Consider the following 26,749-nt stretch of genomic DNA (forward strand, 5'->3'; position numbering starts at 1 on the left):
TAATAATATCTTTTCATGATATGGAGTTACAACACTACGAACTGACTTGAAGTTTTAATTTTATTATGCATAAAATTATGTAACCTAAACTCGATTNATAGCTCTTATTATTTTCTCCTATGTTTTTCCTTGGCGACATTGTCTTCTTTTTAGAAAAATAGAGTGAACATAAATAATTTGATTTTTTTTACTTCCGTAATGTTACCTAGAATATTCAAATAAACTTTAAAAAATATATGGATTGGAAAAACTTATTAAATAAGTATCTTTTTAACGTTAAATTTGTTTCAAATTAACCTCTATGTGAAATATATTATAGTAGGATAGAAATGAGTGAAGAAGAATGGTTGAATAATTGTACAAATGATCTAANACAACACTACGAACTGACTTGAAGTTTTAATTTTATTATGCATAAAATTATGTAACCTAAACTCGATGACTAAATTAAGAGCTATTGATCTACAATGTGCATAAAACCTATGGCCTATTAGCTCAGTTGGTTAGAGCGTCGTGCTAATAACGCGAAGGTNGTTGAATAATTGTACAAATGATCTAATAAATTAATTAATTTTATTGGGTTGAAACCCTATCAAATACCGAATTAAAAACAAAGACACAATATTATTCTTTTTAAAGTTCATATATTAATGACACACAAATCTTTACAAATTTGTAGTCCCATGGTCTAGTGGTTAGGACATTGGACTTTGAATCTAATAACTTGAGTTCAAATCTCAGTGGGATATTTTTTTTTTTTAAAGATGTCAATATTGGATACTTTAGCAAGATTTGGAGTCTGTGTGACTTAAAAGATAAAAGTAATACATATAGACTAATCAAGTCATGATCTAGTTAAAGGAAGAAACTAAATCACATGTAAGAATTTTGATGGTTTGAATTCATGTTNCATGTCGACTTGCGGGAGGGAAAGCGCGTCAGACAGCCTGAGGGACACATATTGACGATTAGGTGGAATAATGCATCAGGTACGTTGTAAAGTGACACGTCTCCACTCGATATGCGACACGCAGTAGCTCTTCCGACCCACGCCCACATCTAACCCAGTTTGACTCGAAGGATGTTTGACCCGATCCGCATGGTGCCACGCTTCAATGTAAAGAATTTCACTTCCTAGCGCGCACCTCTGGTTTTGAACCCATGACTCATCAACAATTGATCTCTCTTTCTCCACAACTTCTTCAATTCTGTTCACAAGCTCAGAAATTACCTTCCCATTCTCTTCCTTCTCCTATTTCAGACAGAAAGAACTCTCACTCGCTCTGCCCCTTCCTCCTCTAACCTTTCAATCTCCATTTCTAAAAGCTTTCTTTTCTTTTTCAATCTCTAATTTTTCCTTCAAAAGGGCTCGTTCGCCGATCGCGTGTTCAATCCAGATTCCTTTTTCGATTTTCTCGTCTCCGATATCGCGATTTTGCCAAATCCGCTACGTATCCCCTCATTTCCAACGGCTTCCACAACCTCACAACTACCACCATCATATTTTGCTCTGTCGTGTTCTGTCTCTTTCAGATCTTCATTTTGAGCCATCAAGAGAAGACCATCGTTTGTTGCGTCATCTAAGGCTAGGTTGATTGTTTCTTCCACTTTTTTATCAGCTCGACAATCTTTTGCAAATTGCCCCTCTGCCACAATTGTAACATTTGTCGGAGTTACAATCGTTCGCATAATGACCATATTTGTGACATTTGTAGCACTGAATGTTGGAGTAAATTGATCGACCGCCTCTTCCTTGACTGCGTCCTCTTCCACGCCAATTTGCTTGGCTCAACTGTCCCTTCTTCTTATAGTATCCTTCATGGCTGTTACCTTGACCACCATGACCATTTTTACTCCTTTCACGACCAACACCTATACCTTCAAAATTATTAGAGTAGAGTACCTTTTCATCTTTGATTGACGCCTTGGTTTGAAGTGCTTGATTGAGTGTTTCCTCCTTCTTCTTCTTACGTTGCTCGTGTGCCTTGAGAGAACCGGCTAGCTCATCGACTGTGAACGTCGCTAGGTTCTTTGACTCTTCTATCGCGCATACAACATTCTCAAAGTTGTTGGTTAATGACCTTAAAATCTATTCCAAAACCTGCGTCTCGACTAACATTTCTTCATTTCGGTTGAGTTGGTTTACCACAGTTTGTACATGCGTGATGTAGTCAGATACACCTTCTGACTCCTTCATCTTCATGCTCTCCTACTTGCCACGAAGAGTTTGGAGACGCACTTGCTTGACTCGGTCAATTCCTTTGAACACTTTTCCTAAAGTGTCCCACACTTCTTTTAATGTAGTTGCACTAGCAAGCTTCTCAAAGCCCGACTCGTCAACGACTCAGAACAACATGTATAGTGCCCCCTTATCCTTTGATCGCACCTCTTTTAACGCCTTGTTTCATGTCGCTGTATAACCCGCGATGTCTTTTCGTTCTTCTAACCCTTCTTCGACCACCTCCCATGCATCTTGAGAATCGAGAAAAGCTTTCATATGAATGCTCCAATTCTCGTAGTTTGTCTTCGTTAGTCGCGGTAGCGGCATTTGACCTGTCACATTCGTCATTGGCTTGATACAAATTTATTAAAGAAAACTCATAAATTTGTGAAATAAATCTCACACACACTAACAATAGAAGAAGACAAAAAACACTCTGTTTATTTTAAAAAAACAATCCTCTATTGCTTCTCTTTTTCTTTTATTTTTTTTCTCTTCTCTGCTTGACTGTTTTACCATGGTAATAACAAACGTATTTATAACGTCTGCTAAAACTAAATATAGACATCAAGATGCCACTGTTTCCTAACCCATAAAAAGTCATTGTTCTTCTAACATTCTTCGCCTTTCATCTCCAACACTCTTGGCCTTTTCCTCTACGACTGACTCTTGGATTTAAAACCCACTAAAATTCTCCATGGGGAATCCGATCCCTGCTGCTTCCTTGCGATGAATCCCTTATCCTGATCCCCACACAAATAAATAGAGAGTTTCGTGGAAATAGGGAATGAAATAAATGGTGGGGTGATGACAGGGAATTGACATCTCTACATGTGGCCCCTGCACATGTCGTGTTTTATGATTGTATGACATATACTATGTTATGTATATGCTATGATATACGATATGTTGCATACAAGTTACGCTATGATATCATATACACTATTCTAGGACTAAGAGAAATTAGAAAATCATGTACTGTTAATTATTAAAAATATGAAATGAATCAAGTATTTATATCTCATAGGAACACTATGCTATGAATAGATTGGTGGTATGACTAGCGCCATGAATATATGTCCTTCTTTAATGTTATGAGACCTCATGCATTTTGTATACCACGTTCCTCGAGATACTTCTATATTATGTTTAGTACACCCTATGTCTATGTATTGTTAATCATGAACAATATGACAAGAATCAAGTATGTATGTCTCATAGGTACGTTATGTCGTGTTTTAATGTTAGGGATCTCATGTATTTTATATGCCAGGTGCATCGGGATACTTCCCCATTATGATTTGTACAGACATACCTTACAATATTTATGTTCCTTATGATATTATGTGGGTCTTTTTCCTTTATGGTATTTGGTAGTGTGAGCGTGCACAAGCTCGACGAGGCAGACCATCAGAGTACTCTTATACCAACAACCTGGCGGTCCATGTGCATATTCATGGGTCGTGTGTACGGAAGTACAACATATTTAACTTTGCTCGGATGGAAAAGAAAAGCCCAAGCCCATGCCACAATGTATTTACGAAAGGATAGGTCTCACTATATTACACGTAATTCATATTCCGACCCTAACAGTGGGATTACTTATTGAGTATTTATTAAAGTACTCAAACCACATGCTATTCTTATGTTAAAGTAAAGGTAAGATACCCATTTACGGATGACAACATTGCGTTGAAGGCCAAGGAACCAAATTTAGGGCAGTTGCATTCATGTTATTTTTAATGATCCTTAGGTTTGATCAGGGCCTTGCTTTATTTTTATTTAAACTATGCTATCTTTTTTCCACTATGTTGTTCATAAGCATTTAGGCAATAGTTTGGAACAAGAATCGAGCTCCCAATAGTAGGCAATAAGCATTTAGACTTTTGGTCTCCTACCCTCAAGTTTCTTCCAAATTTGAGAGCAATTCTACACCATTTTGATTCAAACTTGTTCTTACAATGCTAAAAGTGCCTAGAAATCATTCCCCCAATCCAATTCGTCATTGAAGCGCTTCAAGGAAAACTCAAAATTTAAATCCGAGGATACACGTGAATACATCAAGCAGGGACGATCCCAATTGTACCTCCAAGGAATGTTTCCATAGAAGATAACCAAGGGAAATAACCTCAAGAACAAGCCCAATTGAAGAAAATCCGTTTTGGGCACAAATTAGGGGTAAGTTTCAAAATCCTATCTACGGTCTTTTTTCCTTCAAATTAAGGATTCCTTCAGCTTCAGAGCAGTAAGTTACTTGTACTCCATTTTTACCAACTATGAAGCCAAGAAAGTTAACTTTTTCCATGCAAAAACTACCCTTATTAAAATTAACATAAAGTTTCTCTTTCCTATGCATAATCAAAACTTACCTAATATGCCACATGCTCATACAAAGTCTTTGAATAAATTAAATTATCATCAAAATGTACAACAACATGCTTTCCTAAATATTCTCTCAAAATGTGATTCATTAGGCGCATAAATATACTAGGACCATTAGTCAACCCAAAAGGCATAACAAGTCATTCATACAATCCAACCTTAGTCTTGAAAGCTCTTTTCCATTCATCTTCTATATGCCCTCTCAATTCTTTTTTGTGCTAAAATTTCTCTACCCCTTCTTCTCACTCTTCCTCTCCCACCCCTAGGACTATGACCCGCTAAAAGAGTGACATTAACATCTTCTTCATTTTCAACTTCTTCATTTGAGAGTACTTCTCTCCCTTGAAGATTACCTAAGGCTATTTCAATTCACTCCGTCCTGTTTGTCGATGTACTAATAACTTGATTTAAACGAGTAATAGTTCTGACTTATGTTTATTACACACAAAGGTCGGCTATTTGAGAAAGTGACTAAATTATGATCAAGGTAGGCTAATACATGGTAAAACAAGTCTTATAATAGCAAGCTATTCAATGAAATCAAGATAAGTTAATTATGAAATAACAGCAAAATAAAAACAAAGAAAGAAGAGCACAAATATATTTTTAGATTGAATTGGAGATTGAAGAAAAAAAAATTTCAAAGAGAATGGTGGTGTAGATTTGAGAACAACTAACTGTCTAATAAAATACTGGAAAATTTAGAAGCCATCTTCAAGTCTAAATGATGAGGAAAAAAAAAATATCAAACACAAATATTCCAGATTTAGATGAAATAAGAAGAAGGTGAATAGCAGATTATTTGATCTTGAAATAAAGATATAAATGGTAAGGACCATTTATAATGAACAAATATGATAAGGATTTCTTTTTTTGTTTTTTTTTTTCAACTCTAAATATGATCTTCAAAAAGAAAATAAGAACAAGGTCAAAAATGATAAAAAGGATGGAAATGGCAGCAAGAAATAAATGGACAGATTTGAAGAAAAGAAAAACATAAACGAATAAACAAGAGATAAAATCAACTCTAGAATAGGCCACATAGATGCAAACTAGGCTCTGATACCAAATTGATTAAGCATCCTCAACCCAACCATCCAAGTTTTGTTGAAGCAAAAACCCTTGAATCAAAGAAATTAACTCATTTGTCCAATCTTTTGTTTTTGTATTTTTTTTTTCTTTCGTCAGTTTTGGTCTTCTTGTTAGATATTCCCTCACTATTCTCAAATGGCAAGTCATCTGATCTTTGAGGAGTCATATATGTCGTATAGTCATATATTGCATATTAGCCAACTCACCTATTGCAACTTGAATCATAGTAGGGAAAATGGTAAAAGCACAAATATTGCATATTAGCCAACTCACCTATTGCAACTTGAATCATAGTAGGGAAAATGGTAAAAGCACAACTAAATTACATGATTTCTGGTATGCTTAGAAGAGTTAAAGTGCATAGGGAAAATGGTAAAAGCACAACTAAATTACATGATTTCTGGTATGCTTAGAAGAGTTAAAGTGCATGGCACCAATGGTAAAAGCACAACTAAATTACATGATTTCTGGTATGCTTAGAAGAGTTAAAGTGCATGGCACCAATGGTAAAAGCACAACTAAATTACATGATTTCTGGTATGCTTAGAAGAGTTAAAGTGCATGGCACCAATGGTAAAAGCACAACTAAATTACATGATTTCTGGTATGCTTAGAAGAGTTAAAGTGCATGGCACCAATGCCCGGGAATAGCTTAGATAAGCTAAATAAGGCACAACGATAATAACTCAATTTTAAAAACTTCAAAGCACAACTATAATAACTCAATTTTCAAGGCTTCAAATCATTTTTCATGGTACTGACAAAGAAAAAAATTGATAAAAATTGTTATGAGATTCGAAAATAAGGACAACTACTCGTAACACATAGAACTGACGTGACAAAGAAAAAAATTGATAATAATTTGAACGAGATTCGAAAACTAAGGACAACAACTCGTAACACATAGAATTGACGGCTCGAGACGACCCTACTCTGTGACCTTAACTAACCATTAGTGATCCCCCAAAAAAGAAAAAGTAATATATAGTGCAACTAAATAAGTAACCTACTTGTAGGCGGTAATCGAATCCTTGATCGAGTGAGTTGCCACTGGTTTTTCTCTAGGTTATAGAAAGTTCAGGTGTAGATTATATGTAACGACCCTAGTTTTCTAGGGACCTAGAGTCACTAGAATATGCATGATGTAACTGCTTTATGCGAAAATATTTTTTACATTATGTTTTTGTATTGAAGCTACCCCTAAAAAGAACACAATATTACTATTAAGAATGCCAGATTAAGACTATGTAACAATGTTAGGAATCACGAACCTATGTAATTATATGACATTGTCCACTTTGGTTGAGGGTTAAATTTGTCATTAAATTTTTCCATATACTAAAATGGAATGATTCATTCCCATTGGTAAAAAGAGAGATGAACCTCCGACCTTAACACGTTAACAATCATACACTCTAACCAACTAAACTATTCCAACAAATTATGAATATTAGCCTAGATATTATCTACTTTGACTCATTCCATATCGTCGTCAACCTCACGGTTTTAAAACACGTCTAATAGTAAGAGATTTTCACATGCTTATAAGAAATGTTTCATCCCCTCCCCAACCGAGGTGGGAATCCCCTTGTGTTCCCAGCAACCTCGTTGGCACACCACCCAATGACTAGCTCTAATACAATTTGTTACAAACCAAGCCCACCTCTTTCAGATATTGTCTAATTTGGCTAATTACGTATCACCATCAGCCTCACGATTTTAAAATATGTCTACTAGGAAGAGATATTCACAACCTTATAGGAAATGTTTGGTTCCCCTCTCCAGTTGCTAGCAAATATTGTTTGTTTTGGCCTGTTACGTATCGTCGTAAGTTTAAAAGTTTTAAAACGCTTCTTTTAGATCAAGGTTTCCACACCCTTATAAGGAATGCTTCATTCCTCTCTCCATCCAATGTTAGGTCTCACAATAAATAGTTAGGATGGCTGAGTGTTCGAAGGCGTTAAGAGTCAAGTTTTGGTCCTTGTGAGAGTGCATGGGTTGAAATCCCACTTTAGACAACTTACTTAGAAAGGTTTTCTTTTATAAAGTTGCTATTCTTTTATTAAATTGATTCAAAATTTCTATTCAAAAGATGTTTTCACAACTTTAAGGAATGGATTCATTCATTTAGCAGAACCTCTGACTTTGTTGTTAAAGCCCACACGCTCTAACAAATTGAGGCATGCAATTCTCAATAAAAATTTTGGTCTTTGGTTTGAAAGATATTTCTATAAGGAACATTGAAAATTTAAAATATATGGGCTCATTATGTAAAGCTGGCTTTCTTTTTTAGGGCATGCAATTCTCAACTTCCATTGACAAAGTGGGAAATGGTGATTTGGAAACATCCTTCATTTCATTGACAAGGTGGGAAGTTGTGATTTGGAACCATCCTTCAAATCCACTTCTTCATACTCATTGCAAATTAAAAGACGAAGATTTAAATTAGTAGAGCTATATATATATATCTACATACTCATGGTGGAATCCAAGTTTTTATTTTAAGTTTTGAAATTTTAAAAACAAAAAATTAAACTATTTAATTTTTACATAATATTTATTAGGTTTTTAATGGTTTTATTTTCGTATTTTAATGTTTTTATTTTCGTATACTTCTTTAAATTTATATGTATATATTTATCTTAGTTGGGATGTATCTAACCTAAAATTTTAGATTTGCTATGGACTTAGGCGTGCATATCGTCAATCCAGGAACCCAATTCTATTGGGACTTTAAGGAGAATTTTTTTCGAACGACATTGTTTTGGTGTGACTTTGAGAGCAAATTAGGGCATGCTTCATTCGAGGTTTTCTGGTAAGAAAAGGGAACATGGCTTTCTGATCGATGGGGTAATGAAAGATGCATATGGTTGGCAGATAGTAATTAATAATCCTCTAAACAAATTTGAGTTCTTGCACGCATGGAAAAATGGTTGTTCTCAACCTTATTAAATAATGATCTAAGTTAGTGGATGAAAATGTCGCATCTTTATTGCTTTTGTGGAACAAACCTTTGTGAGAACCACCAAGAAAATAAAGTTGTTTTAGTTATTTACTATGGGAATAAAACGCCAAAGTAAATGAGAGTAAAACTACTCTAAATTAAATTCTCGTGGTTGATTCAAATTCACTACTCTAAATACTCTAAATTAAATTCTGGGTTCAAATTCACTACTCTAAATACTCTAAATCAAATTCTGGTGGTTGATTCAAATAATATCAAGACCGTTACAAGTTAGATTTAAATTCTAAATCTAGGTCTAGAGGCATTACACCCTTAAATGAAGCAATGATGTTACGACCGAGATCCATCGCTAGCAGATATTGTCCTCTTTGGACTTTCCCTTTCAGGCTTCCCCTCAAGGCTGTAAAACGCGTCTGCTAGAGGAAGGTTTCCACACCATTATAAAGGGTGATTTGTTATCCTCCCCATCTAATGTGGACATCACACATCATGACCTTATTCTCTTCTTCAAGTTCGAGTAAGGTTTGATGTGTAGTACTTTTCTATACACGAAACACACATGCGCACATGGACCCATTAAGTGAGCTCGTATACATACCTTATGGGTCTGATGGCAGGCTTGCGAACACTCACGTTGCCGGAAACCACAAAGGGGAAGGAGCATGCATAATATCATAGTGTACATAATCATAACGAGAAAGTCTCTCGATGCATGTGACATGTGAAATGAATGAGATCCTATAGTTTCGAATCATGATACATAGTTATGATGCAAATCATACATCCATTTTATTTTTCATGACATAGAATTCCTATGAGACATACACACGTATATTGGACAAATCTTCTATGGTTAATATACATGGTTTATCAATGTCTCATTGGCACAACTTGAACATGTTAACATAATATGTGTGGTGTAATATGTGAAGGTTCAAACATTATATATCATTCATATCACAACGTAGATTCATAACATATATATCATTCATATCATAACATAAAATGTAACACCCCTAATTTTCTTGAGCTAATTAGTGACGTCAACTCATGCCTGCACATAAATGCAAAAATTCATGATAGACATTTTTAAAATAAGGCCATGGACTTACCTAATTAATTCAAAACATGAAATTCAACCATTTTAAAGGAAAATCAAGCTTCACACAAACACCTAACAAAATTGACTGAAATCCAATATGTCTTATCATGTACTAACTTAAAATTCAAAACTTTCAAAACATTCAACTGCCCTATTATTGTCTATACTGACTTCCATGGCCTGCCCAACCTTCACCTTCATCAGTTCATAGGATCTTTACCTTCTCTCTCCTATTATTTGTTTTAATATAAATGTGAGATATTGTGAAGTCCTAAAAAAATATGCCAAAAAAGAATGTGCCGGTAAGGTTGAGTTCACTCCAACCCTTCCACGCCAAATTGGAGTTAATAAAGAGTACTCCAAAACTGCTTATAATTAACACCATATCAAGTCTCATTTTCAAGAGAAGTTGTTTTTTCTTAAAATGGGAGTTGAGATTCTCCACCTTATTCACATTGGAGAAGTTGCTTTTATTAGAGATTGTATTAACAAGTTGAGAATGATAGACATATTCTCTCTGATTAGTGGGCAACTGATCTCCATTTTAAATTTGGTCATTGGATTTGATGAGTTGTGTCTCTTCTATTAACATACTTAGAAGGCCATTTCAATATGTCATGATTCAATGATTTTATACAAAGTTACAAGGCCATTGGTATATGTCCATATTTAACCAAGATTTGGGTGGTAAATGACCAACATACCCCTATAAGAATTCTAAAATGTTTTCAAGATTCCAAAAGACCTCAATTGTTAAATAAACTTTTTAAGAGACCCATTTATGACCTTAAGGGTAAGTATGCAAGATCATGAGGAAATTAGAACGTGTTTGAGGTATGAACTCTAAGAAAAATGACGAAACAACCCCTAAAAACCTTTTATAAGAATCAAGGTTTGTTATGAATATCAAATGACAAGATGGGTATATGAAACTATTCTTAATTATCTCAAGTTTTACTATATATAAGAACATTTATTATGCTTATGCAATATCATTCTTAGATGAGAGTTTTATTAAGTCACTCAATCAAGAAATTTGAGGAAATAACATTTTTTTTTTTTTTGAGATGTTTATGCACAAATAGTAAGAGGAAGCTTTGAGGTTGTATGAGCAAAGTGGTCAAGGATTGGATACTTTAGCAAGATTTAGAGTTTATGACTTAAAAGATAAAGTAATACATATAGACGAATCAAGTCATGATCTACTTAAAGGAAGAAACTAAATCACCGGGAAGAAATTAGGAAGGTTTGAATTAAGGTTGAATGTTATATCTAAGTTATTCCAACATTAATTCCAACATGAGATCTGAGCCTTGAATCTAATTGAATTTTTTTAGATTATGGCCTAGACAACTTGGTTAAGGTAGACCGAGCCATAGATACATGAGCTACTAAGTCAGGACTTCACACTCCTTAACATTTGTTTTAGAGAGCAATAACTCTAGTTATTAAGAGGTAAGAATGGGCCCACACGACGATATATTGAACATTAAGAGCTGATCCAAATAGTTATACATACATGTAGAAACAAGGGTTCCCTCAAGTATATGAACCAAGAAGGCAAGGTTAAAAGGTTTTCTCGGAGTTCGATATAGTTGTGTGGGTTAGAGTGATGTTGTTGGGCTCACTAATTTCCCCTAGCTTAACTAATTTAAGCTTATGAAAAATTGAAAGAAGAAAGGGTCCGAGCGTATCAAAACCAAGCCAGATCAGCCAAAATATTGACCAAGAGCCGTAAAAAAATATATTCTTCGACTGACTTTAAACAGTTCAAGTGGGCTTATAAAATGAAGTGATGGACCTCCCTTTTACAGTGGGACAATACCATTAATTCTCTTAATAATATATTTTCATGATACGGGATTATAACACTACGAACTTTAAAGATAATGTCTTAAAATTGGAAAGTTTTGAACTTTTATTATGCATAAAATTATGTAACATAAACTCAATTGGCTTGATTACGAGCCATGGATCTGCAATTTGCATAAAACCTTTGGCCCATTAGCTAAGTTTGTTAGAACGTCGCACTAAGTGCGAAGGTTGCAGGTTTGCCACTTGGACGGGTCAATTTCATTAATTCTCAATGATATCTTTAATGATACGGGGTTAAAGCACTGCAAACTTTAAAAGATAATGACCTAAAGTTTTATATTTATTATGCATAAAATTATGTAACCTAAACTCGATTGACTAGTTTAGGGGCTATTGCTGTGCAATGAGCATAAAACTTGTGACCTTTTAGCTTAGTTGGTTAGAACGTCGTGTTAATAACACAAAGGTTGGATGGGCTAATTTCATAATGACTTTAATTTAGAGAGTTTTAAGTTTTATTTTGCATTAAATTATGTAACCTAAATTCGATTGGCTAGATTAGGAGCTACGGTAGGTTTGACACTTGCATGGTCAATTTCATTAATTCTCAATAATTATATATTTAATGATACTAGATTTAAAAGATAATCACTTATAGTTTTAAGTTTATTATGCATAAAGTTATGTAAACCAAACTCGATTGACTGGATTAGGAGCTAATGATCTATAATGTACATAAAACCTATGACCTATCAGCTCAGTTGGTTAGGTTGTTGTGCTAATAACGTGAAGGGTTGTAGGTTCGATAAATACATAGGCTAAATTTTATTAATTCTTAATAATATCTTTTCATGATATGGGGTTACAACACTACAAACTTTAAAGATAATGACTTGAAGTTTTAATTTTATTATGCATAAAATTATGTAACCTAAACTCGATTGACTAAATTAGGAGCAATTGATCTACAATATGCATAAAACCTATGGCCTATTAGCTCAGTTGGTTAGAGCGTCGTGCTAATAACGCGGAGGTCGCAGGTTCGACACCTGCATGGGCCAATTTCATTACGAAACTCAATTGACTAGATTTAGGGTAGGAGCTAACGATCTATAATGTACATAAAATCTATGACTTATTAGCTCAGGTTAGATTTTCGTGCTAATAACGTGTAGGTTGTAGGTTCGAAAATTACACCAGTTTTGTACCCACGATTCATCAGCAGAAATTACCTTCCCATTCTCTAACCTTTCAATACCCACTTCTAGAAATCTTTTCTTTTTCAATGTCTACCACGGAGACTTTTCCACAGATTTATCCACGATAGATTTTAGTTGTTGCTCTAAATCTTTGTTCTCCTTCTGATGATCTGGAAGTTTCTTTGGCTCGTTCGCCGATCACATGTTCAATCCAGATTCCTTCTTCAATTTTCTCGTCTCCGATATCGCGATTTTGCCAAATCCGCTGTATATCCCCTCATTTCCAACGGATTCCACCACCTTATAACTACCACCATCGTATTTTTCTACATCGTGTTCTTTCGCTTTCCGATCTTCATTTTGAGCCATCAAGAGAAGACCTTCATTTGTTGCATCATCCAAGGCTAGGTTGATTGTTTCTCCCACCTTTTTATCGACTCAAGAACCTTTTGCAAAATGCCCCTCTGCCACAATTGTAACATTTGCCGAAGTCAAAATCGTTCGCATAGTGACCATATTTGTGACATTTGTAGCACTAAATGTTGGAGTAAATTGATCGGCCCCCTCTTCCTCGACTGCGTCCTCTTCCACGCCAATTTGCTTGGCTCGACTATCCCTTCTTCTTAAAGTATCCTTCATGACTGTTTCCTTGATCACCATGACAATTTTTACTACTTTTACGGCCACAACCTCTACCTTCAAAATTTTGAGAGTAGAGTACCTTTTCATCTTTGATTGATGCCTTGGTTTGAAGTGCTTGATCGAGTCTTTCCTACTTCTTCTTCTTACGTTGCTCGTGTGCCTCGAGAGAACTGGCTAGCTCATCGACTATGAACGTCGCTAGGTCATTTGACTCTTCTATTGCGCATACAACATTCTCAAAGTTGTTGGTTAATGACCTTAAAACCTTCTCCAAACCCGCGGCTCGGCTAACATTTCTCCATTTCGGTTGAGTTGGTTTACCACAGTCTGTAAATGCATGATGTAGTCATATATATTTTCTGACGCCTTCATCTTCATGTTCTCCAACTTGCCACGAAGAGTTTGGAGACGCACTTGCTTGACTCGGTCGATTTCTTTGAACATTTTTCCTAAAGTGTCCCACGATTCTTTTGAAGTAGTTGCACTGGCAAACTTCTCAAAGCCCGACTCGTCAATGACTCAGAACAACATGTACAGTGCCCCCTTATCCTTTGATCGCACCTCTTTTGGTTCTTCTAACCCTTCTTCGACCACCTCCCATGCATCTTGAGAACCGAGAAGAGCTTTCATATGAATGCTCCAATTCTCATATTTTGTCTTCGATAGTCGCAGTAGCAGCATTTGACCTGTCACATTCGCCATTGGCTTGATACCAATTTGTTAAAGAAAACTCACAAATTTGTGAAATAAATCTCACACAAACTAATGATAGAAGGAGACAAATAACACTCTGTTTATTTGAAAATACTTCTTCTATTGCTTCTATCTTTTTTTTATTTTTTTTTCACTCTAAGCTTTACCATTTTACAATAGAAATAACAAATGTATAAGGTCTTCTAAACTAAATACAGACATCAGGATGCCATTGTTTCCCGACCCATAAAAAGTCATTGTTCCTTTAAAGATTCTTGGCCTTTCATCTTCAACACTCTGGGCCTTTTCCTCTAAGACTGGCTCTTGGGATTCAAAACCCACTAAAATTCTCCATGGAGAATCCGATCCCTGCCACTTCCTTGCGATGAATCCCTTACCCTGGTCCCCACACAAATAAATAGAGGATTTCGTTGAAACGGAGAATGAAATAGATGGTGGGGATGATGACAAGGAATGGACATCGCTACTTGTGGCCCCTGCACATGTCGTGTTTTATGATTGTATGACATATACTATGTTATGTATAAATACGATATGTTGCATGAAAGTTACGCTATGATATCATATACACTATTGTAGGATTATGTTATGTCATAGAACAATGTTATGGTTTGCTGTTATTTGGTGCATGATCCTTCATGTATCATTTCATGTAAACTATGTTAATACGTACCCTCTATGACTATGAGACATTAGAAAATTATGTATTGTTAATTATTAAAAATATGAAATGAATCAAGTATTTATCTCTCATAGAAACACTATGCTAGGAATAGATGGGAGGTATGACTAGCGCAATGAATATATGTCATGCTTTAATGTTATGGGACCTCATGCATTTTGTATACCACGTGCATCGAGATACTTCTATATTATGTTTAGTACACTTTATGCCTATGTATTGTCAATCATGAACAATATGACAAGAATCAAGTATGTATGTCTCATAGGAACGTTATGTCGTGTTTTAATGTTAGGGATCTCATGCATTTTATATGGGAGGTGCATCGGGATACTTCCCCATTATGATCAGTACAGATACATACCTTACAATATTTATGTTCTTTATGATATTATGCGGGTCTTCTTCCTTCATGGTATTTGGTAGTGTAAGTGTGCTCAAGCTCGACGAGGTAGACCTATAGAATACTCTTATACCAACCCACCTGGTGGTTAATGTACACATTCATGGGTCGTGTGTAAGGAAGTACAACATATTCAACTCTGCTCGGATTGAAAAGCAAAGCCCAAGCCCACGTCACAATGTATTTATGAAAGGATAGGTCCCACTATATTACATGTGATTCATATTCCGACGCTAACAATGGGATTACTTACTGAGTATTTATTAAAGTACTCAAACCACATGGTATTCTTATTTTAAAGTAAAAGTAAGATACCCATTTACGGATGACAATATTGCGTTGAAGGCCAAGGAACCAAAGTTAAGGTAGTTGCATTCATATTATTTTTAATGATCCTTAGATTAGATGAGGGCATTGTTTTATTTTTATTTAAACTAATGTTATCCATTTTCCACTATGTTGTTCATAACAATATTGTTTTAATGAGTTCATTATGAACATTGAAGTCCATAGCACCGTTTATGAAATGTTGTAAATGAATTCTTTCATGCATAGTAGTAATGTCATGGTGACGATAGTGTTTAATAGAAAAATAGAGTAGTTGGTTATAAGAACCATGAATAAAAAGGGGATAAAAATCTGTGTCCTCTGACCGGTGTAGATAGTTTTTACTGATTATCTAGAAAGTTCAATCTCAAAATCATAGTGATTCTCAAGGTCTCAATGTCGGTTTAAGCTTCCCCTATAAAGTTGAAAGTTTAGGCAATAGTTTGGAACAAGAATCGAGCTCCCAATAGTAGGCAATAAGCATTTAGATTTTGGGTCTCGTACTCTCAGATTTCTTCCATATTCGGGAGCAATTCTACACCATTTTTGTAACAGATCAGATAAAAAAAAAAAAACGGAAGTTCGCCAAAGTTTTCGTTCGCACACGACCCACAAAGGGCGGCCGATGTCTGGGTCACCACGGAAACCAAACCCAACCTTCAGCCACCTCGAAGATACCTGTAGAGAAGAAAAAAAAGTGAAAAACTAGAAAGACGTCAAAACCTCCGTTTTACACAACGAAAGTAATCCCAGAGACTTTTACACACGCTAGGGGTAGATTTAGACCAATCCTACACGTTGTACACCACCTAAAGTTCCAAGAAATTTACTTTAAGATCGTTTCCTTTTCGTTTGTTTCGAGAAATATATCGATCAATTCTGATTCTTTCTTTTTCTATTGATTCTTTTTCGATTGAGATGTATGGATCCATGGGCTTATGGTTTATACATTCGTTTTAGTCTCGACTCTAGGAATAATTTTTTTCGCTATCTTTTTTCGCGAACCGTCTAAAGTTCCAACTTAAAAGGCGAAATGAATTCTCATTATCTCAATTGAAGTACTGAGCCTCACAATAATCCCACAGATTTTTACACACACCAGAGGTAGATTTAGACGAATCCTACACGTTGTACACCGTCGGGCAAGGGAGACAGAGTGTTGGATTTCCAAACCCTCTCAGATCTGGGAGTATTAGGCCTTTACGAACCAAACACATACCAAAAACAGAATTAGGGGGAGAAGGAGATTTGGAAACCGAGAAAAAAGGAGGGAAAAAGGACGTCAAAACGACGTTACCGAGGTGAGAGAGAGGTCGCCAGAAAATCGGTGAGTAACCGGGCGAAGGAGACGAAGTCTGACCCGAAAGCCGAACTCCCGTGACCCGAACTGAGCCCAATCCACTTCTGTCTAAACTGCGGCTGACGACACTTTCGCGGCCCAATCGCCTCAGTACAAACCAGAAAGCCCAGTTATGGCCTAACCCACCAGCCACGACTCGAGAGCAAAAGCCCAACAGCCCACCTACACGTTTTCCTTCAGCCTAGGCCAGCCCATCACTCGTGATCAACCCGAAAACCCACGCCTCGTCTTGAGACTGCTGTACACGCATTGTCCTCTGGTTATGCCAAGTGGCATGTCTACAGCACGACACCCCTCGGCTCTGGTGACTAATTGGCTCGGCGGTGGCTTCTCAGCTCCAGCGGCTTATTCAGCTCGGGAAACTTATTTTTGACCCATTTCTCACCGTTCCGACCCTCCTGGAGACTTAGTTTCGACCCCGTTTGAGGTAAAATAGATCATTTTAAGGTTGTATTTCACAAATTCAAGTTGGAAATTGATTATATTTGTGAAATACTAACGAATGTGTCGAATGATCCAATGGGAACCAACCACCAATAGAAGCGTAGGACATTTACGAGGAGCTAGGAGCTTACGTTTATATTTTAGGGAGTACTTCGGCTAAGGCCTACTAGGTAAGTGGCTCACCCGTCGTAGGTTACGCGTTATTTGTTATATGTTGGCACATGCCCATGGATTCGCACATGTCATTAAATTGTATGCTAGACTAATGTGCTTAAGTACGTAATCTTCTGAACGTGAATGTATGTTGTTTAGTCTGATGTGATATGTAGTGCTTATGACGTTTATGATGTTCTTGAATGATTATGGCATGATTGTATGAAATATTTGAATGTAAACAGCATGTAATGTATGACATGAAATACGGTTATGTAGACTTAAAATGAGAAAATGACATGTTAAGCATGAAATAGGACAGTTATATTTGTTAATGACAAAGGTAGAAGTAATGGGGACCTCATGCATTTGGGGGGATACCCCTATCCCACACGAGGGTACGAACGCGTACATCCAATGGCAGGACAACAATCGTTATGCCTTGCATAGCGCTGCCCGTGACGATTACTAGTTCTAACGGGTGTCCGGCCTAAGAAGCTCCTAGAGTATGCTCACCGGACAAGGAAAGTGGCCCAGCGGTGTGCAAACTAGCTGGTGAGCCCATACTCGCTCGTATGGGCTGTGTGTAGAGTATATGGTACACGTCCAAATTTACCCATTAGAACAGCACCGTAGGGAAAACGGAATGAAAGATAGGTCCCATCATCTCTTTGCATGTGATTATTGCATAACCCAGATAGGAGGGTCACTTACTGAGTATTCTAGAAATACTCAAGCCTTGTGCTACTTTACTTTTCAGATAAAGGCAAGGCACCCATGTGAGATCGACGGCGGCATCGTACACCCCCGGACCGTGGCACATGCATAGGGTAGTTTTCCATTTTTGTAGTATAGGTTAGTATAGGCTGAATTCGGTTTGCATCATTAGTATAGGTTAGAATAGGTTGAATTGTAATCGCATAATAAACCATAGGGTAGTATAAGACAATTGTTTCAGTGTTGTAATCGTTTTTCACAAGGTAATAAAAGATGTGTAGTCGCATTTATGATAAGGGTCCATTTAATGTAAATTCTGCATTTCAAGATATAGTAATAACCTTAGATTAAATATGTAAATTTTAGGTCGTTACAGTTAGTCGCATTTATGATAAGGGTCCATTTAATGTAAATTTCGCATTTCAAGATATATTGATGACCTTAGATTAAATAGGTAAAATTTAGGGTCGTTACGATTTCTCTTCAAACTTGTTCTTACAATGCTGAAAGTGCCTAGAAATCGTTCCCCCAATCCAATTCGCCATTGAAGAGCATAAAGGAAAAATTAAAATTTCAATCCGAGGATACACGAGAATACGTCAAGAAAGGACGATCCCAATCGCACCTCCAAGAAATGTTTCCATAGAAGACAACGAAGAGAAATAACCTCTAGAACAAGCCCAATTTAAGAAAATCCGTTTTGGGCTCAAATTAGGGGTAAGTTTCAAATTCCTATCTACGGTCTCTTATCCTTCAAATTAAGGATTCCTTCAACTCCAGAGCAAGAAGTTACTTCTACTCCATTCTTGCCAACTGTGAAGCCAAGAAAGTTAACTTTTTCCAGGCAAAACTACACTTATTAAAATTAGCATAAAGTTTATGTTTCTTAAGCATAATCAAAACTTACTTCACATGCTCATACAAAGTCTTTGAATAAATTAAAATATAATCAAAATGTACAACAACATGCTTTTCTAAATATTCTCTTAAAACGTGATTCATTAAGCGCATAAATGTACTAGGAGTATTAGTTAACCCATAAGGCATAACAAGTCATTCATACAATCCAACCTTAGTTTTGAAAGCTCTTTTCCATTCATCTCCTATATGCCTTCTAATTTAATGATATTCAGATTTCAAATCAATCTTTGTAAATAGATATGAACCATGCAATTCATCAAGCATATGGTCTAGCTTGGGAATAGGATGTCGATACTTTACAGTGATTTTGTTGATGGCTCAAGAATCCACGCACATGTGCCACGTTCCATCTTTCTTTGGCATCAATAAGACTGGTACAGAACATGGACTCAAACTCTCTCGTATATAGCCCTTGTCTATGAGCTCCCCAACTTGCCTCTAAATTTCTTTAGTCTCAGTTGGGTTTGCTCTATAAGGAATGACTGCCCCCGGAATGAAATCTATTTTATGTTCAAGATCTCTAATGGGAGGTAGTCCTTTAGGTACTTCATCTTGGAACAAATTCTCAAATTCTTGTAAAAGAGATTGAAATTTATCCTTTCAATATGACCTCCTTGTATTCCTCCACTTCCTCTTTACCCTTGGATGTCTCATTTTTGTTCTTTTTTTCAATCTCATACTTAGCTCTAACCTTGAAATTTATCCTTTCAATATTTGCATTTTTTTTCCAAGGTTTCTAAGTAATAGACTTAGAAATAGCATACCTCTTGGAGTTCTTCTTCTCCCAAGCTAGTTGCCCTTCGATTTTGACATCAAGGTGTAACAATTCTTGCATATCAAAGTACGCTTACCTATCCACTTGGTGAGCAAGTTTTTAGTTCATCCCACCGAGGAATCTAGCCATTGAATCCTCTTTGTCTTTATCAATGCATGCTCTATTCATAAGGGCCTCCATTTCTGTGTAATATTCTTCATTACTTTTGGATCCCTGTAGCAGAATCTAGAGTTTTTGTTTGGGTACTCGAGAATAATGCTTCGGATTGTAAATTTTTCTCATTAATGTCTTCAATTCCTCCCACATTTCAATTGGTTTTTCATAGTTTTTGTTGGACTCTTTCTCTCCCACCCTAGGACTATGTCCCGCTAAAAGAGTGACATTATCATCTTCTTCATTTTCAACTCCTTCATTCAAGAGTATTTCCCTTCCTTGATGATTACCTAAGGCTATTTCAATTCACTCCATCCGGTTTGTCGATGTACTAACAACTTGATTTAAATAAGTAATAGTTCTGACTTGTGCTTCTCTCAACCTAGCTTCATTGATCTCCCCTCCATTTCCTTCGTCTTGGTTCATGATTGTACAAAAAATAGTTAAATATGCTTATGTTCTCACATACACAACTCACTAATTTTATACTCAGGGACACTCGTGTTTATTACACACAAAGGTAGGCTATTTGTGAAAGTGACTAAATTATGATCAAGGCAGGCTAATACATGGATAAAGCAATTAATAACAAGCTATTCAATGAAATCAAGATAAATTAATTATGAAATAACAACAAAATAACAACAAAAAATAAACAAAGAAAGAAGGGCATAAATATATATTTTTTTGGATGGAATTGTACATTGAAAAAAAAGAATTCCAGAGAGAATGGTTGTGAAGATTTGAGAACAACCTAACTTTCCTTTTTTATAAAATACGAGAAAATTTAGAATTTATCTTCAAGTCTAAATGATGAGAAAAAAAAAATCAGACACAAATGTTCTAGATTTAGATGGAATAAGAAAGAATGTGAATTGAAGTGTATTTGATCTTTATAAATGGTCTAAAATAAATGGTAATGACCATGTATAATGAACAAATATGATAAGAATTTTTTTTTTTTGTTTTTTTTTCTTCAGGGTCTAAATATGATGCTCAAAAAGAAAATGAGAACAAGGTCAAAAGATGACAAACAAGATGGAAATGGCCCCAAGAAAATAAATGGACAGATTTAAAGAAAGAAAAAACAATAGCATAACGAATAAACTAGAGATAAAATCAATTCTAGAGTAGGTCACATCGATGCAACCTAAACTCTGACACCAATTTGACTAGGCAACCCTAATTCTCAACTCAACTATCCAAGCTTTGGTTGAAGCAAAAACCCTTAAATCTAAGAAATTAACTAATTCATCCCAACTTTTGTTTTTGTTTTTTTTTTTTGTTTTTTTTTCGTCTTCTTGTTAGATATTCGCCAACTATTCTCGAGTAGCAAGTCATCTGATCTTTCAGGAGTCATATATGTCATATAGTCATATATTGCATATTCGTCAACTCACCTATTGCAACTTGAATCGATAGTAGAGGAAATGGTAAGAGCATAACTAAATTACCTGATTTCTGGTATGCTTAAAAGAGTTAAACTGCGTGCCACCAATGGCGGGGAATAGCTTAGATAAGCGAAATAGGGCACAACTTTAATAACTCAATTTTAAAAACTTCAAAGCACAACTATAATAACTCAATTTTCAATACTTCAAATCATTTTTCATGGCACGTACTGACAAAGAAAATTTGATAAAAATTGGAACAAGATTCGAAAAATAAGGACAACAACTCGTAACACATAGAACTTACGGTTCGAGATGACCCTCCTCTGTGACCTTAACTAACCATTAGTGATCCCCGAAAAAGGAAAAGTAATATATAATGCAACTAAATAAGTAACCTACTTGTAGGCGGTAATCAAATCCTTGATCGAGCGAGTTGCCACGGTTTTTATTTAGGTTATAGGAATTTCAGGTGTAGATTATATGTAACGACCCTAGTTTTCTAGCGGCCTAGAGTCACTAGAATATGCATGATGTAACTTCTTTATTCGAAAATATTTTTTACATTATGTTTTTGTATCGAGGGTTCCCCTAAGAAGAACTCAACATTATTATTAAGGATGCAAGATTAAGACTATGTAACAATGTTAGGAATCACGAACCTCCGTAATTATATGACATTGTCCACTTTGGTTGAAGGGTTAAAGTTTTCCTTGCGCGGTACGCTTGGTGGAGAGACGCTAGCATCTCTAGGGGCACAGATCGTAATATGGTGGCGAACGACAACTCGACGCCCGTCATCACGGCGTCGACCTCTTTGTGGTAGTGATGGAGATGCTGGCACACGACGGCGGCGTGGAGGAGTGAGCGAGCCTGCCCGAGATGGACCCCACAATGTGTGTATTTTCGTGCTTTGTATTTTCTTCTACTCGAACCTACGACCTGCTCTACCCATTTGAGCTATTCTACTTGACTGTTGATAAGATCGGCTCTTCTGTAATGATATACCACCGATAGCTTCAACTTGGCTCTAATACGACTGGTTGACTCTGACAAAACGTCCACGAAAAAAACGGCCGAAGAAAGTTCCTTCGAAGAAATAATAGCGGAAAGTAAAAAGAGAGATGGAGAGAATTTGCTGAAGACCCGATGTTTTATTTTTCATCGGTTGAATTCTTTAAATAGCAAACATAATTACAAAAATAGAAAGAGTGGGCTAAAACTTCGCCCAAAGTTAGCCAAAAATGACCGGCCAAATTTACACTCTTCCATTAGCGTAAATTAAGAACATTGAAAGGTGAAAACAACTTAACTAAATTGAAGGAGGACCATAGCTTTTATTTAATAGTAGCAACCTCCAATACGTGGTCTAGGGTGCAATACTGGTACACCCATGCCATCTGGTACTGTCTTTCATAAACCCATTTCAAAGGAAGTCGCTCGAGACACTCGTCTCGGCATGCTCGCCGACACTGTTACACACGTATGTGCCACAGGGTAGCTCACTTAGGCCACAAGGTCGAAGGGTAGTGGAGAGCTAACACCATGGTACCCCTATAGTACATTTTGAGCAATTTTTATTCTACCAGGTGTAGACATGATTTTGGTGAGTTGTCATATGGTGTCATGTATTGTCCGTCCGATGTTCGATTGACACCAAACTTGACGAACATTCATATTTCATATAAACGGACTTAACTCTCAAACAACATGCCCAAATTCCTTCCAAAACTCCGACTTTTGAGGTTAAGGCTCGGGGCCCTACCCAGCCCTTCAACAAGCCTATCTTGTCCTTCATGTATATTCTGATGTCTTTGTCTTGCTTATGTCTCAACTTGTCTTCAATGCCCACTTTGCGTGGTGATGTGTTGGATGATGCATCGTCCTCCTCGATCGCATCATGGCACCCTCATATATTGGCCTTCATGGTACGGGGTTACAACATTACGAACTTTAAAGATAATGACTTAAAGTTTTAAGTTTATTATGCATAAAATTATGTAACCTAAACTCGATTGACTAAATTAGGAGCTATCGATATACAATGTGCATAAAACCTATGGCCTATTAGCTCAGTTGGTTAGAGCGTCGCGTTAATGACGCGAAGGTTGCAGGTTTGACACCATGGGTGAATTTCATTAATTTTTAATAATATCTTTTCATGATACGAGTTAAAACACTATGAACTTTAAAAGATAATGATTTTTTTAAGTTTATTATTTATCAAGTTATGTAAATGAAACTCGATTGACTGAATTAAGAGCCAACGATCTATAACGTGCATAAAACCTATGCCCTATTAGCTCAGTTGGTTAGGTTGTCGTGTTAATAATGTGCAGGTCGTAGGTTCGCCAAATCTCATTAATTCTTTATAATATTTTTTCATGATACGGTGTTAACTACGAACTTTAAACCGACGCGACCTGCGAGGTAACCTCTCACAATTTTTCTCATGCGAGAGGTAACCTTTCAAAATTTTTCTTTAATCTGAGCCGTGATAGGTTCTTCTATGAAGGATGAAATTTGAGGTTTTTTGAGAGTCCTTTCACGAACAAGAAGAAGGTAAATAACTTTCACAATTTTTCTTTAGATCTAAGCCGTTTGATATNTGAAATTTGAGGTTTTCTGAGAGTCCTTTCACGAACAAGAAGAAGGTAAATAACTTTCACAATTTTTCTTTAGATCTAAGCCGTTTGATATGTTCTTCTATGAATGATGAAATTCGAGGATTTCTGAGAGTCCTTTCAGGAAAAAGAACGTGGTAAATGAACAAACTTTGAAGGCAACCTTTCACAATTTTTCTTTAATCTGAGCCGTGATAGATTCTTCTATGAAGGATGAAATTTGAGGTTTTCTAAGAGTCCTTTCACGAACAAGAAGGAGGTAAATGACTTTCACAATTTTTCTTTAGATCTAAGCCGTTCGATATGTTCTTCTATGAATGATGAAATTCGAGGATTTCTGAGAGTCCTTTCAGGAAAAAGAACGTGGTAAATGAACAAACTTTGAAGGCAACCTTTCACAATTTTTCTTTAATCTGAGCCGTGATAGATTCTTCTTTGAAGGATGAAATTTGAGATTTTCTATGAGTCCTTTCACGAACAAGAAGGAGGTAAATGACTTTCACAATTTTTCTTTAGATCTAAGCCGTTCGATATGTTCTTCTATGAATGATGAAATTCGAGGATTTCTGAGAGTCCTTTCAGGAAAAAGAACGTGGTAAATGAACAAACTTTGAAGGCAAGATTCAGTATTGTGACTGTCAGTAGAGAAAATTTTCCAGCAAGCCACATGTCAACTTGTGGGAGGGAAGCGCGTTAGACAGCAGGCAAGCCGCGTGTCAGACAGCCTGAGGGACACATATTGATGATTCGGTGGAATAACGCGTCAGGCATGTTGTAAAGTGACGTGTCTGCAATTGATATGCGACACGTTGTAACTCTTCCGACCCATGCCCACGTCTAGCCGAGTTTGACTCGAAGGATGTTCGACCCGATCCGCATGGTGCTACGCTTCAATGTAAAGAATTTCACTTCCTAGTGCACACCTCCGATTTTGAACCCAAGACTCATCAGCAGTAGACCTTTCTTTCTCCACACCTTCTTCAATTCTCTTCACAAGCTGAGAAATTACCTTCCCATTCCCTTCCTTCTTCTATATGAGATACAAAGAACTCTCACTCAGCTCAGCTACTTTCTTCTCTAACCTTTCAATCACCATTTCTAAAAGCTTTCTTTTCATTTTCAATCTCTACTTTCTCCTTCAAAAGGCGCTCGTTCACCGATTTCAACGTCTACAACTGAGACTTCTCCACAGATTTATCCACGACAGATTTTGGTTGTTGCTCTAAATCTCTGTTCTTCTTCTGATGATCTGGAAATTTCTTTGGCTCGTTCGCCATCACGTGTTCAATCCTGATTCCTTCTTCAATTTTCTCATCTCCGATATCGCGATTTTGACAAATCCGCTGCGTATCCCCTCATTTCCAACAGCTTCCACCGCCTCACAACTACCGCCGTCATCTTTTTCTCTGCTGTGTTCTTTCGCTTTCAGATCTTCATTTTGAGCCATCAAGAGAAGACCTTGGTTTGTTGCGTCATCAAAGGCTAAGTTGATTGTTTCTTCCACCTTTTTATCAACTCAACAATCATTTACAAAATGCCCCTATGCCACAGTTGCAACATTTGTCGAAGTTACAATCGTTCGCATAGTGACCATATTTGTGACATTTATAGCATTAAATGTTGGAGTAAATTGATCGGCCGCCTCTTCCTCGACTGCGTCCTCTTCCACGCCAATTTACTTGGCTCGCCTATCCCTTCTTCTTATAGTGTCCTTCATGACTTCTTCCTTGACCACCATGACCATTTTTACTACATTCAAAACCAAAACCTCTACCTTCAAAATTTTGAGAGTAGAGTACCTTTTCATCTTTGATTGACGCCTTGATTTGAAGTGCTTGATCGAGTGTTTCCTCCTTCTTCTTCTTACATTGCTCGTGTGCCTCAAGAGAACCGGCTAGCTCGTCGACTATGAACGTCGCTAGGTCTTTTAACTCTTCTATCGCGCATAAAACATTCTCAAAGTTGTTGGTTAATGACCTTAAAATCTTCTCCAAAACCTGCGTCTTGGCTAATATTTCTCCATTTCAGTTGAGTTTGTTTACCACAGTTTGTACATGCGTGATGTAGTCAGATACACTCCATCTTCATGCTCTTTGACTTTCCACAAAGAGTTTGGAGACGCATTTGCTTGACTCGGTCGATTCCTTTGAACACTTTTCCTAAAGTGTCCCACGCTTCTTTTGAAGTAGTTGCATTGGCAAGCTTCTCAAAGCCCGACTCGTCGATGACTCGGAACAACATGTATAGTGCCCCCTTATCCTTTGATCGCACCTCTTTTAACGCCTTATTTCGTGCCGCTGTATAACCCATGGTATCTTTTGGTTCTTCTAACCCTTCTTCCACCACCTCCCATGCATCTTGATAACCGAGAAAAGCTTTCATATGAATGCTCAAATTCTCATAGTTTGACTTCATTGGTCGCGGTAGCAGCATTTGACCCGTCACATTCGCCATTGGCTTGATACAAATTTGTTAAAGAAACTCATAAATTTGTGAAATAAATCTCACACACACTACCGATAGAAGGAGACAAAGAACACACTCTGCTTATCTGAAAAAACAATCTTTTATTGCTTCTCTATTTCTTTTCTTTTTTTCTCTGCTCTGCTTTACCGTTTTACACTAGTAATAACAAATGTATTTATAAGCTCTTCTAAAACTAAATAT

At 36.6% G+C, this 26,749-nt stretch overlaps 2 non-coding genes across 2 annotated transcripts; both read left to right on the plus strand.

The window, feature by feature from the left end:
* The first annotated feature begins 677 nt into the window (after positions 1 to 677).
* TRNAQ-UUG lies at positions 678 to 749 on the plus strand. Its single transcript has one exon. It is a non-coding gene; the product is annotated as a tRNA-Gln (tRNA).
* An 11,815-nt stretch (positions 750 to 12,564) lies between these two features.
* Positions 12,565 to 12,638, plus strand: TRNAI-AAU. The gene has a single exon. It is a non-coding gene; the product is annotated as a tRNA-Ile (tRNA).
* Positions 12,639 to 26,749: the final 14,111 nt, after the last annotated feature.

The sequence above is a fragment of the Cucurbita moschata genome, unplaced genomic scaffold (genome assembly GCF_002738365.1).
Source record: "Cucurbita moschata cultivar Rifu unplaced genomic scaffold, Cmos_1.0 Cmo_Scf00190, whole genome shotgun sequence".
NCBI lineage: Eukaryota > Viridiplantae > Streptophyta > Magnoliopsida > Cucurbitales > Cucurbitaceae > Cucurbita > Cucurbita moschata.